Source organism: Sapajus apella, unplaced genomic scaffold (assembly GCF_009761245.1).
Source record: "Sapajus apella isolate SASKATOON/1434 unplaced genomic scaffold, GSC_monkey_1.0 scaffold13, whole genome shotgun sequence".
NCBI classification, from domain to species: Eukaryota; Metazoa; Chordata; class Mammalia; order Primates; family Cebidae; genus Sapajus; species Sapajus apella.
In genome coordinates this window covers 7,806,456-7,819,004 of record NW_022436953.1, presented here as the reverse complement: position 1 = coordinate 7,819,004, position 12,549 = coordinate 7,806,456, and the positions used below count along the sequence as shown (strand labels likewise).

General features: G+C 40.9%; 1 long non-coding RNA gene across 1 annotated transcript in view; it reads right to left on the bottom strand.

Moving 5' to 3' along the window:
* Positions 1 to 9,810: 9,810 nt before the first annotated feature.
* Positions 9,811 to 12,549, bottom strand: part of LOC116553900 — a 20,512-nt gene continuing 17,773 nt past the window's right edge. Inside the window, exon 3 of the long non-coding RNA XR_004269958.1 lies at positions 9,811 to 9,890. This is a non-coding gene — a long non-coding RNA (uncharacterized LOC116553900). The remainder of the gene's footprint in view (positions 9,891 to 12,549) is intronic.

The following is a 12,549-nucleotide window of genomic DNA, read 5'->3' as shown; positions in this document are numbered from 1 at the left end:
CTGCCCCAGAAGGGAAATGGTACCCTTAAGGCAGGAAGCCTGTTTTTCTTCCCCTAAGGTAGCTTTGGAATAAAAAAATCACTTTCTTTATACCAGACTTTGCTCTTATTAATAATTGGACTCTGAAAGCAACAAGCAACTGAACATACATGTCAGTTACAATAAGGGCACAGGCCCAGAATCAAGCAGGTGGACCTAATGAATTTAGTCTTGGGTCTGTGAATAAAGGCCTGGCCACAGAGTCCTCTCAAATAGCTCTTTTAACTTAGGGGTCAGGAAAGAGGGGTTCCAGGGCCATCATACAGATAAGGAAAAAGATTATTCAAAGATTTCTTTATTTGCCTAGATTTGAAAGCTGGTAACTCCTGTGCCATTTTTGGGGTGGGATGGGGGGAGATGTCTGTTTTTATTTTGATTAGCCCTATTAGGGGAGGAGCAGAGAATTTGGTGAAAAGCACCAAGTCTTGGAGCACCCTGCCTGTTTTGATCCTGGCTCCACCCCTGTAATCAGTTCCTAGGACTAGGGTAACAAAGTACTGCAGAGTGCCTTAAACAACAGAAGTGTATCACCTCACAGTTCTAGAGGCTGCAAGGCCAAGATGAAGGTATCAGCAGGGTTGCTGCCTCCCGAGGACTGTGAGGAAGTCTGTTCCATGCCTCTCTCCCAGCTTCTGGTGGTTTGAGGGAATCTTTGGTGTCCCTTGGAGTGGAGAGGCACCATCCCATCTGTGCCTTCATCTTCATTTGCACTCCATTATTCACACTCATTTTAATTTAGTTACATCTGCAACAACCCTATTTCCAAATAAGGTCACGTACTGAGGTGCTGGGGATTAGGACATCAATGTATGAAATTGGGAGGAGCACAGTTCTACCCATAACAACCACTTATTAACTGTGAACATGGGGAAGTCACTAGCTTCAGTGTGCTTCAGTTCCCTCACCTGTAAAATAAGATGGAAAAAACATTATGCGTCCCATATAGATGTTTCAGGAAAGGGGTCCTGATCCAGACCCAAAAGAGGGTTGTTGGATCTTTCACAAGAAAAAATTCAGGGCAAGTCCACAGTGCAAAACAAAACCAAGTTTATTAAGAAAATAAAGTGGTGAAAGAACAGCTACTCCATAGACAGACTAGGGTGTTCCCAAAAGTAAGAGGACGAATGTGTTTACCCCAGATACCTTAAATACACAGGATGAAAAAAAGATCATGGAGAGATATGCTCTGCTACAAGGATTTGTGATAAAGGATTAATTTTCATAATTACTATGTTTTGCAAGAATCAATATTATCTTTAAAGCAAAATTAGGAATCCCTTTGTTCTCAAGATATTGGGATATCTGGACATTCCCAAGTCTGGGTCTGTTTAGTAAACATTATCAATCTGTTCCCTTAACCATAAACATCTAGAGGCTAGGGATACCTAACTTTCTGAGAATGCAGCCCAGCAAGTCCCAGCCTCATTTTCCTAGCCCTCACTCAAGATGGAGTCGCTCGGGTTCAGACATCTCTGACATAGAGTTTGTGGCAAGATTAAATCAGTTACTATACAGAAAGCACTTAGGGCAGCACTTGGCATAGAATGTGTTAGATAAATGTGATCACTACATATTTTTATTTAATTCTGTAACTAGGCAAGAAACGGATATAAATTTTTAAAAATTGACCACATTTTTGCTAAAATAGGAGCATTGCTTAACTTTTTTTAAGGAAGTTGACTTTTTAGAAGAACTTTTAGCACATGAATGACTTCATGTAAATAACCTTGTAAATTTCAACTTGGCCGGATGAAACCTCTGAATGGCCAAACAAAACAATTTCACATCAAGGTATTATTTTAAAACTTTTACTTGGAACGGCCTGTCCCCTAATTTAGTATGAATAATGCAATGTTTCGTTGTAATGATTTGAAAGATCCAGCTCATCAATAAATAAAGGTTAATTCCTCAAAGAAATAAATTGAAAATATACTCTCCCAGTGAATTACTGTACTATATTACTGGTGTGCATTATAATAGATCCTCTCCAAGTCCCTTGTGGTTGTGTAAACATCTGAATATACACTTGAGGAAAGAAAAGAACTTTCATCTGAGAAATATGAGCCATTTAAAATTATTAGGCCCAAAGAGACATTAAAATGAGACAGCAGTCATGCCCTACTTCCCGCTTTGAGCTATATATTCACCTCTTGAAACTGCTTGTTACAGCCACAAGTTAAATAAGGTTAAATTAGGTTAAATAAATTAACCTAATAATGCCACAGCAAACACTGTAACCTACAGCCTATAGCTTAACAATGTGTAGCCAGTTACTAATCAATGTTATTTCTGTAAACCAATGAGAATTCCTAACAAACAACTTTGTGTCAACCCACTCCCTGAAGCCCTTTTTTGCCTTTGGAAATCCACTTGTAACTGCTGCTGAGAGTGTCTATTCAGAGCAACTTGAACCTATACTCCTGGGTTGTAACCTTCAACCTTGGCTCAAATCACCTCTCTAATGGCATTAATTTTGCTTCACCTTCCTCCTTGTATGTTGACACACTGTTCATGGCCACAGTTAAAAGGAAACAATACATACTTTTTTACAACTACAATTCTTAATAATTAACCTACGAGACTAATCTGAGAGGATTCTGCTGGTTAAAGATCAAGAGTTCAAGACCCTAGGGATAAGAAGTAGTTTTCTAAGTATCATCTGTCTTCACTTCCTATGTATACACGCTTGATACAACATTCTTCTGTGACTTTTCAGGAATATAACAAACAATATTATACTTTCTGATGTATAATAAATTAACATTTATAAGGTTTTTTATGGAATAAGTTAGGAATATTGAAAGTCACTGTATCAATCTGTTCTCACACTCCTAATAGAGACATACCCGAGACTGAGTAACATATAAAGGAAAGAGGTTTAATTGACTCACAGTTCCACATAACTGGGGAGGCCTCACAATCAAGGCAGAAGGTGATGGAGGAGCAAAGTCATGTCTTACATGGTGGCAAGCAAGAGAGCTTCTGCAGGGGAACTCCCATTTTTTTTTTTTTTTTTTTTTGAGAAGGAGTTTCACTCATGTTACCCAGGCTGGAGTGCAATGGCGCGATCTCGGCTCACTGCAACCTCCGCCTCCTGGGTTCAGGTAATTCTCCTGCCTCAGCCTCCTGAGTAGCTGGGATTACAGGCACGCGCCACCATGCCCAGCTAATGTTTTGTATTTTTAGTAGAGACGGGGTTTCACCGTGTTGACCAGGATGGTCTCGATCTCTTGACCTCGTGATCCACCCGCCTCGGCCTCCCAAAATGCTAGGATTACAGGCTTGAGCCACTGTGCCCGGCCGGAACTCCCATTTTTAAAACAATCAGAGCATTAACTGGGTGTGGTGGTATGTGCCTGCAATCCCAGCTACCAGGGAGGCTGAGGCAGGAGAATTGCTGGAACCCTGGAGGTGGAGGTTGCAGTGAGCTGAGATTGCACCACTGCACTCCAGCCTGGGTGACAGAGTGAGACTGTCTCCAAAAAACAAACAAAAAAAAAGCACGTGAGATCTTGTGAGGCTTATTCACTACCACAAAAGCAGTATGAGGGAACTGCCCTCATGTCTCAATTAGCTTTACCTGGCCCCATCCTTGACACATGGGGATTATTACAATTCAAGGTGAGATTTGGGTGGGGACACAGCCAAACCATATCATTCTGCCACTGGCCCCTCCCAAATCTCATGTCCTTATATTTCGAAACCAATCATGCCTTCCCAACAGGTTCCCCAAAGTCTTAACTCATTTCAGTATTAATTCGAAAGTCCACAGTGCAAAGTCTCATCTGAGACAAGGCAAGTCCCTTCCACCTATGAGCTTGTAAAATCAAAAGCAAGTTAGTTACTTTCTAAATACAATGGGGATACAGGCATTGGGTAAATACACTTGTTTCAAATGAGAGAAATCGGCCAAAATGAAGGAGCTACAGGCCTCATGCAAGTCCGAAATCCAATGGGGCAGTCAAATCATATAGCTCCAAAATGATCTCCTTTGACTCCATGTCTCACATCCAGGTCACGCTGATGCCAGAGGTGGGCTCCCACAGCCTTAGGCAGCTTCACCCCTGTGGCTTTGCAGGGTATAGCCCCTGTGCTGGCTGCTTTCATGGGCTGGCATTGAATGTCTGCAGCTTTGCCAGGCACATGGTACAAGCTGTCAGTGAATCTACCATTCTGTGGTCTGGAGGATGGTGTCCCTCTTCTCACAGCTCCACTAGGCAGTGGCCTAGTGGGGACTCTGTGTGGGGGCTCTGACCCCACATTTCCCTTCCTCACTGCCCTACCAGAGGTTTTCCATGAGGGCTGTGCCCCTGCAGCACACCTCTGCCTGGACATCGAGGTGTTTCCATACCTCCTCTGAAATCTAGGTGGAGGTTCCCAAATTTTAGTCCTTAACTTCTGTGCATCTCAGCCCCAACACCATGTGGAAGCTGCCAAAGCTTGAGGCTTGCACCCTCTGAAGCAATGGCTTGAGCTCTACATTGGCCCCCTTTAGCCACAGCTACGATGCAGGGCATCAAGTCCCAAGACTCCGCAAAGCTGCAGGCCCTGGGCCTGGTCCACAAAACCATTTTTCCCTCCTAGGCCTATGGGCTGGTGATGGGAGGGGCTGCTGTGAATACCTCTGACATGCCCTGGAGACATTTTTCCCACTGTCTTGGCAAATAACACTTGACTCCTCATTACCTATGCAAATTTCTGCAGCAGGCTTGAATTTCCCCTCAGAAAATAGGTTTTTATTTTCTATTACATCATCAGGCTGCAAATTTTCTGAACTTTGATGCATTACTTCCCTTTTAAACATAAGTTCCAGTTTTAAACAATATCTTTGTGAATAAATGAAACTGAATGGTTTAAACAGCACCCAAGTCACCTCTTGAATGCTTTGCTGCTTAGAAATTTCTTCTGCCAGATGCCCTAAATCATCTCTCTCAAGTTAAAAGTTCCACAAATCTCTAGGGTAGGGGCAAAATGCCACCTGAACATTATCTAAAACATAGCAAGAGTCACCTTTATTCCATTTCCAAAAAAATTCCTCATCATCATCCAAGACAACCACATCCTTGACTTGATTGTACATATCACTATCAGCATTTTGGTCAAAGTCATTCAACATGTCTCTTGGAAGTTCCAAACTTTCCCACATCTTCCTGCCTTCTTCTAAGCCCTCCAAACTGTTCCAATCTCTGCCTGTTACCTGGTTCCAAAGTTGCTTCCACACTTTTGGGTATCTTTACAGCAGCACCCCACTCTGCCTGTACCAGTTTACTGTATTAGTCTGTTCTCACACTTCCAATAAAGACAGAGCCAAGACTGGGTAATTTATAAAGGAAAGAGATTTAATTGACTAACAGTTCCACATGACTGGTGCCTCACAATCATGGCAGAAGGCAATGGAGGAGCAAAGTTCAGTCTTACATGGTGGCAGGCAAGAGAGCTTGTGCAGGAGAACTCCCATTTATAGAATCATCAGATCTCGTGAGACTTACTACCACAAGAACAGGATAGGCAAAACTGCCTCCATGATTCAATTATCTCCACCTGGCCCCACCCATGATACATGGGAATCATTATAATTCAAGGTGAGATTTGGGTGGGGGACACAGCCAAACCATATTAGTCACATTAACAGTTTCACTGTTATTTTAATAAATAATATTTGATATAACTTTTTTTAAAAGTTAAGGGCCATTATTCTATAAATAGGATTTTTTTAAAAATTAGCATTCTGTGACAGTCCATAGCAGAGAAACAGCCTTTATGGAAGGATGATTGAATGTGTTAAAAGAAATGATTGAATGCATTAAAATAAAAACTTCAGCCAAATTAAATTTAAAGGAGTTTAATTGAACAATGAATGATTCATGAATTAGGCAGCTTGCAGAATCACAGCAGATTCATGGTCTGACACCTAAGTCTGATCTCTTAACTGCTACCGTATCTCATGGATTCTAAGATTTACATTTCTTCATGTTTAAATACCTCCAAAAATTGAGGTTTATCTAAAATTACACCAGGCTATATAATTTTATTTTGGGATGCTGAGGTTATAGGATTACTTGAGGTAAGGAGTTTGAGACCAGCCTGGCAAAAATGGTAAAACCCTGTCTCTACTAAAAAATACGAAAATTAGCCAGACATGGTGGCACATGCCTGTAATCCCAGCTACTTGGGAGGCTGAGGCAGGAGAATCACTTGAACCCGGGAGGCTGAAGTTTCAGTGAGCTGAGATCACCGCACTGCACTCCAGCCTGGGCAACAGAGTGAGTGACACTTTGTCTCAAAAAAAAAAAAAAAAAAAAAAGGAGCTTGAATATAAAAAAAAAATGAGAGGATATTAAAAGTCCATTGAGAGAAGAATGGATAAATACATGTGGTGTATTCATATAATGGACATCTACCCAGCAATGAAAACAAATAGTCTACAGCTATAGTTACCAACTTAAATGCCTCCAAGCCTATTGAGCCAGATACTGAGTCAAAGATTGATATTGAGCCAGGAAAGCAAGTCACAAAAATACATATAGTGTGACTCTAAATGTGTTAACTTTAAAAACATGCAAAGTGAAACAGCACATTAGTTATGGCTCATGCATATGTGGTAGAATTGAAAAGCAGGGAACAATAAACACAGAATTCAGGATGGTGGTTACATCCAGGGGAAAGGAAGGGAGTGGAAAACGGAGGGTACATGATATAGGTGGGTGCTGCAAGGGTATTGGGTCCCCTCTGTTTCTTCAGCTGGAAGGTGGCTTCTAGAGAACGGCACTGAGGTTGGAAAGAATGAGATGGGAAGAAATGAGGTGGGGACTGTTGTCATTTAAAAGCTTTCTATACACTTTGATTTTTTACTATTAATATACACTATATTGGGGGAAATTAAGATTTAAGAAACATTTTTTAAAAAACAGGGAAAAAAACCTACTGTTAAAAGGCAACTATTAAAAGAGATGAAGTAGACCCATATATACTGATGCAGAAACATGCTGGATATACATTGTTAAATAAAAATGTTATAAAACAGCATGCAGGAGGTAATCCCATCTGTTGTATGTACACGTCCTACCAGGTATTGCCTAAATGTTATACCTGAAAAGTCTCTAATCCTTACAACAATTCTAAGAATTAAGTACTGTTATTAGTACCATTTCAGGGCTGAGAAAACTGGGGGGCAGAGGTTAAGTGATTGTCTCAAGATTAATACACTTTTGTATAGGGGAGATGGGTTTTCAACTCTGGTCTGACACCTAAGTCTGATCAAAAGATCAGGTAGCAGTTAAGCCTGCTGCCCTATCTCATGGATTCTAAGATTCACATTTTCTTCACGTTTAAAAATCTCTAAAAATTGAGGTACATCTAAAATTACAGCAGGCTGTGTAGCAGCCCTGACATAGATGTTATTGCTCTTGCTTGGACTTGCAGGGTAGCTGTCAATGGCTTTGGAAGAAAATCCCAGAGATAATAGAACGTTCTTGCTGCATTAAGAAATTAAATGTTCTTGGCACAGAGGACAGTGCTGTGGAATGAATGGATTGGGAAAACGAATAGCTAGGATGCTGATTTTAAAAAACTGTTCAAAAGAACTGGATTCTAAAAATTGAATGAATAATTTACATAACTTCTATTTTCCTTTTTATACTTGCACAAAAGTAAGATATGATAAAAATCATTTATAAATAAGCTTGAGTTATTTTATCATAAAAATCTGTCTGGGCTTAAAAGAGCTCTTTCAGTAGGTATAAAATAAAAATTCTAGGATTCTGTTGTAATTTAATTGGTAGATTATTTCCTCCTTGTCAGATGATCTTAGATCTGATGAAATACAATATATCTATCAGTCCCCCTAAAGTACTTACTGACATTTTTGTGAGACTGACGCGCTGCCTACTGCGCTGAGGCAACTCTTACTGACATTTTTAAAGAAAAAAAATGTATTTTATTTAATGTCCAAGAACAAAATACACACACATACCTAAAACAGAATTTACACTTACCATTGAGATGCATTCTGAAATTTTCTATTCTGTTCTTTCATTTTAAAGACACATTGGTCACAACTTAGTAAGCAGATCTTACCAACCACTAATACGTTCCAACCCAGAACTGCTCTAGAGCACAAATGTGTGTTATAATTTAAGAGAAATTTATAGTCTTCCATCTTAGAATTAGCTCACAATAGTAACCTATTAAAGCAGAAAAAAAAAATAAAAGCCTAACATAGTCTTGTTACCATGTATCCTTCCTAGACAGGGTGTATTGTTTCAGTGTGTGTGTAAATCACCTTCCTTTCCAGACTCAATAGCTAAGGGGAAATGACTTGCAACTATGTAACAAGAACGCATATCTGTATTGCACATTTTACATGAAAGTCCTTTTATGTACATGATTTTATCTGATCTTCACAACAACCCTGTGAGGGTAGACAGGGAAATATCAGATTCACTTTACAAAAGAAGTTAAGATTCAGAGAGGTTAAGTGACTTTGCCAGTTATCACATACCTAGTAAGAGGCAGAGATAGAATAAGAACCATGAACTTTAAGGTAGAGGGCTTTTTTCTCCATGTCACATAGCCTCTGAGAGTATAATCTGAACTCAAATATTTTCACCACTTCATCCTCACTTTCTGATGTTGACTCAAATTTTTGTCATAGAATACAACAAAACACCCACTTCTAAACTTACTATACATCTAATAGGTTCATCTTGCCTACTGCACAGATAAAGCCATTTGCTGAGACAGTGATATTGCGGTAGAGAAGGAGTGTAATTATCACAGGACCAGCTAAGTGATAGGACAGGAGATAATTCTCAAATCTGCCTCTACAAGAACTCAGAAGCTAGGACTTTTAAGGATAATTTGGTGGGTAGTGGGCTAGAGATTGGGTGCTGCTGATTGGTTGGGGATGAAATCATAGGAGTGTCCAAACTGTCTTCAAGTGCTGAATCAATTCTGGGTGGGACCACTGGTTGAGTCAGTTTCTTGATATGAATCATGGGTGTGGGTGGAGTTAGTCAGTTACCAGAATGCAGAAGTCTGAAAGATATTTCAAAGACCAGTCTTAGGTTTTGACAATAGTGATGTCATCTGTAGAAGCAATTACAAATTTTGTAACATCTGACTTTGTGACTCCTGAACAGTCAGAAATTATAGAAAACAAACTAGAAAATAGTAACTGCTGATTACTGCTTAACTACAGCTAGATTTTAGTAATCAGGGTAACAGAAAACAATGGTTGGTTATTTCACCATGCCCACATTTTAGCAGAATTCGGGTCCCTCCCATAATCCTAATCTTGGGATTTTCATTAGTCTTACAAAGGTGGTTTCAGTCCCCAAACAAGGAAGGGATCAGTTTTAGGGAGAGACTATTACCATCCTTGCTTCAAAGTTAAACTATAAACTAAATTCCTACCATGGTTAGCTTGGCCTATACCCAGGAATGAGTGAGTTCAGCCAGCCTCTGAGGCTAGAAGCAAGATGGATTCAGCCATTCTGGACTTCTTTCATGCCATAATCTTTGCAAAGGCAGTTTTATTGTCATGCCAGGTTTTTACCAGTGAAAAAGGCCACAGAACATGTACTTTTTTGGAAAGTGTTGTCTCTTTGTCTGCAGTCTAAGGAAACACAAGCAATAGGAAAAACCCTAAAGGCCAAGGAAATTGAAGGAAAGTCCAATGAGAAGATATAAAATAGAATATGTTGATGGATTTGTGATTTTAAGCTTATACTTTTGTGAGGAGGTTTACTTTTGTGAGAAATTAATAAAGACGACCTTTGAAGCTTTTGAAGAGGATCTTAAACCTTCATGATGTTATTCAATGTGGAATGCGGAATGATGGTCTTCACACACTTGGTACTTGGCGCTTTTCTACCATGCTATTTTAGGTGATATTTAGGCAACAGTGCAAATTGACTTGTGTTTTTGTTTATTAATTGTCCTTGTACTTCTTTAAATGGAGTTCATGTTAGAGTCCACAGATATCAGTGTTCTGCAAAACTGGTAATTATCTGGCATCCAAGGCTCCAAGACATCTCACAAGTCCTATGTCCACCACAAACCAAGTACTTCCAAGGAGTAAATTCCTTGCTTTTTGTCACTCTGCAATGTATTTTGTCATTCTTATAAATTTCACTGTTTTCCTTTTGTCATCTCCTATAAATTCTTTCTCCTATGTTATTTTTTTTTTTCACTAAGTACTAGTTTGTCAAACATGTACTGCAGTGTTACAGATAGCCAGGCATGAGCAAGGCAGGAGAGGGCTCTCCCCCTCCCACTAGGAATGTCAGGTGATGGTTGGGCAATTATCACATTGCCTTTCTAAAAGTGAAAGATTGGCGCCTGGAGCCTGGGAGAGGTCATTCCCTGATGTCCCACAATTATTGCACTAATGTGTTAATTGAATGCAGGTACCAGAGAGAAGCAACTTTCTGGGCATATGCATTAAGAGACAAAATGGCAGAGTATGACCTTTTAGGGGCATTTCCCCAGAAAAGGGCAGCAAGCCTCAGATGGGCATGTTTACAACTTCCTAAACACACTGTGCATGCTCAATTCCCAAAGGTAAAGAGGGCAATGAATGTGGGCAGCCCACCCTAAGGAAGAATCATGGGAAAGGGGCCAGCCTGTAAAGTCCTAGAATCAAGATTAAACATTGGGCTTGCTCTTCAAGTCGCATGCTTGGGTATCTTCCAAATGTACTTTCCTTTATTTCCTGTTCTAAAGTCTTTTAAAATAAACTTCCACTCCTGTTCTGAAACCTGCCTTGGTCACTTTTTCTGTTTTATGCCCCTCAATCGAATTCTTTTTTCTGAGGAGGCAAGATGTGAGTTGCAGACCCGTTCTGATTTGTCCCCCATAACTCAAATACCTTCCACCGGTAAAAATAGTGCCACTCGACTGGGCGCGGTGGCTCACACCTGTAATCCCAGCACTTTGGGAGGCCGAGGCGGGCGGATCACGAGGTCAAGAGATCGCGACCATCCGGGCCAACATGGTGAAACCCAGTCTCTACTAAAAGACACAAAAATTAGCTGGGTGGGGTGGTGCGCGCCTGTAGTCTCAGCTACTCGGGAGGCTGAGGCAGGAGAATTGCTTGAACCCGGGTGGCAAAGGTTGCAGTGAGCCGAGATAGCGCCACTGCACTCCAGCCTGGCGCCTGGCGACGGAGTGAGACTCTGTCTCAATTTAAAAAAAAAAAAAAAATTGTGCCACCCATCCCACAACGTGTGCCCCTGCCATGGGCCCTTTAGAGGGCCCACGCCGCTGTCAAATGGGATCCACCTCTCCACACTCTCCCAGTATGACCGTGACTCTAAAGATCTGCCATGTGACTTCACATTTGCTCCATGTCCTTAAAACAAAAGGCTACTGTGTTTGGACACCGTGAGGTTTGTGTGTTGCGCCTCTTTCAACATCAGAGATGGAAACTACTTAATGAGTGTAGGGAGGATGTGACTGGTGGGAATACTTGGATAAGATAAAAGACATTGGCCAGGTGTGGTGGCTCAGGCCTGTAATCCCAGCAGTTTTGGAGGCCAAGGCCGGCAGATCACCTGAGGTCAGTAGTTAGAGACCAGCCTGGCCAACATGGTGAAACCCCATCTCTACTAAAAATACACAAAATAAGCCAGGGGGTAGTTGTGCACACCTATAATCCCAGCTACTCAGGGGACTGAAGCAGGAGAATAGGTTGAACCTGGGAGGCGGAGGTTGCAGTGAGCTGAGATTGCACCACTGCACTCCAGCCTGGGTGGCAGAGCGAGACTCTGCCTCAAAAAAAGACATTCAGGAATTCGTCGACTCCTTTTTTCAGAGAGCATGAATGTATTCATTCATTCAATGCTGCTTCGTGAATAATTAAGTATTGTTTCCCAGCACAATCAAGTGACTATATTCTTGCTTCTCGTTGATTCCAACTCATTTTGGTTCCAGGGGTTGTCATGAGTTAGTGTGGTATTGGCAGTAGCTCCACGTGGATGCCAAAGAATGTTTTGCAATATAGAAAAAAAAAGTATTAGTCCTACATTTGTGTATGTATGTAGATCTAGATGTAGCATGTATGAAGCTTGATACCAATTATTTGGCAACTAGATGAATAACAAATATTAGAATTACAAATTTTTATATAAAAATATTTAATAAGATTTTATTAAAATTAAAAACATTTGCTTTAAACAATTTTGATTTGATTGAATTTTAATTTTCAATCTTATGATTTGTATTTGATGTTAAAATTTTTAAAAACTGGCCGGCCGCGGTGGCTCAAGCCTGTAATCCCAGCACTTTGGGAGGCCGAGGCGGGTGGATCATGAGGTCAAGAGATCGAGGCCATCCTGGTCAACATGGTGAAACATCGTCTCTACTAAAAGTACAAAAAACATTAGCTGGGCATGGTGGCGCGTGCCTGTAATCCCAGCTACTCAGGAGGCTGAGGCAGGAGAATTGCCCGAACCCAGGAGGTGGAAGTTGCGGTGAGCTGAGATTGCGCCATTGCACTCCAGCCTGGGT